This window comes from Quercus robur, chromosome 3 (assembly GCF_932294415.1).
Source record: "Quercus robur chromosome 3, dhQueRobu3.1, whole genome shotgun sequence".
In the NCBI taxonomy this organism is placed as follows: Eukaryota; Viridiplantae; Streptophyta; class Magnoliopsida; order Fagales; family Fagaceae; genus Quercus; species Quercus robur.
Genome location: NC_065536.1, coordinates 51,256,435 through 51,258,806, shown reverse-complemented (window position 1 = coordinate 51,258,806; position 2,372 = coordinate 51,256,435).

Genomic DNA, 2,372 nt, shown 5'->3' with positions numbered 1-2,372 from the left:
AAAAATAAATGCAGTCATATTTGCAATTTACATACGCATTCAGATTTAAATAAATAATTGCACTCTCACTCAAATAACCAACCCCTTGTTCTTCTTCAAAAAATTCATGCAGAAATAGTGCTTCAAAGGAAATTAATGACCAAAGCCTTAATCATATTTTAGCAGCAAATTTGGATATAAAATTTAAAACTTTAACAATAATGTGTGCCATTAGCTAAAATTCAGTGTTTCTTCCAATGACAATGCTATGCATTAAAAAAAAATATACAATTCGAAGATCCTCTAGAAGTTGAGCTGGTGGTTGTTTGTGTTGCTGGAATTTTGCTCATGAAGAATAGAAAAATGCTTATATTTTAGAAGGTGATTCAGCTACATATCCATATGGATATTGATCAACATGGTTAGAAACATCATTGAGGAGGTAAGACCATTACTGAACAACTTTGAGCACTTTGAAGTTTTTGTTGTAAAAAGAGAAGTTAACATGGAAAATCTACAGTGGCTAGGCATGCCCAATTTGGGACGAATTTGATAGTGTGGATGGATGAAGCTTTGTCCAACAACAATTTATCCTTGATGCAATTGCAATAAAATATACGTTTCCTTCAAGAAAAAAAATAGGAAAGATAAGTTATTTAATTATTTGTGAAGCATTTGGATCGGCATTTTAGAGCTTCAACAATTATGAGGGAAGCAAGTGGAGAATTATTAGTTAAACTTTCTGCTACTTCTATTTTTTGATTGTTGATGGAGTTGGCAGCCTTTGGTTTTCCTACAACAATTTTTTTTTTGTTTCTTACAATGTTTGACATTTAAGGAAAACGATTCATCAAAATGTGTAAAACATATCCATATTACATACTTTAAGCTTAATTTTCTTATGCAATTGAAGATTAATCAAATAAAGATGTGGACACATTTATACTAAATTATATTCATAGTGAGCGGAAAACCATTAAAAGCGCAACTATATTTTTTCTCCAAACCGATACATGTCATGATCATCAACATGAAAATTAAAACAGTAAACATACATAACCTGCCTCAACTTGATATACAAACCTTGTAGATATCAATAGCTCAGCATCTAACAACTCCTCACCATTAAAGTTGACGGTGGCCTTGAACCTAAAAAATAAATTGAACAAAATTTGACATGGACCTTAAAAATATATAATAAAAAAAAATGTAATTCAATAAGATATTGATTCAAAATATATAACAATAATAACATTAAGTGGCCATGAAGGTCCAGTCAAATGCTTGCAGGAATGACCAAGTAATATTGGTGGTGGGTTCTTGCTCTATAGTGGAAGCCTTGACAAAAGCATAAGAGTTTGGTGGGTTCCCAAGAATACAGCTAATAGAGATGATCACGATACCTCTTCAATGGAAAGTGCAGTGAAAAATATCAATAAGAACCATTTAAAAATTGAAGGAAAAAATATAATATAAATTATGACATGGACCTTAAAAATATAAAAAAAATTGTAATTCAATAATATACTAATTCAAAATATATAACAATAATAACATTTTAGTGTTGTAATATGTTTATTTACTTTTGCTGCCATGGAGTGAAATCCGCTAGATTCTTCCTCAGCACTCAGCAGGATCGTTTGTTAAGAAAAGTTTGTAGTAGTAGGTAGACCTTGTACGTTCTATAGAAGAATAACTCGGTGGAGTAGTAATTTTGACTTCCTTCGCAAAACAAAGCACCACATGTCCAATAGGTGTGACATTGACACCATTCCCAGCAGCCACAGATGAACTGCTGATAAGCCTGTCTATTTCCAAATAAACCAAGGTAAAATAAAATATTTTTTTGGGCAGTAAAATTATAGCACTATTGAAACGACATTCAGGCAATCTCACAAACACATCAATGGCATGCCAAGGATGCTCAAATAATATAAACACAAACACAAACACAAACAAACAAAAAATAAAATAAAATAAAATAAAAGCGTCTCATATTAATATAAATAGAGCATAAAAGTTTTGCACCCCCAAAAAAATAATCGAAATAGAGAATAAAAGTTTTGCACCCAAAAAAAGAATTGAGATGTAGAGATACCTCAACCAAAGCAGGGAGGTTCTGTCAGCATTTATAAACCACATGGAAAGGAATAAAGGGAGGAAGGAAATCAGATAGGTAGCCGTTATTGAGAAACGATAGAGCAGAAAGGTGGGTAGCTTTCAAACTCTTTATTTTCTCAAACAATACCGGAAGGCTTCAACGTTTTTTTTTTCTTTTTCTTTTTCCCTTTAAGCTTCCCTTTACGTTACATATTTCAAAACCCTGAACACAATATTTCAAAACCCTGAATGCAAAACTCTGAACGCTTCCCTTTTCTTTTATTTATTTATTT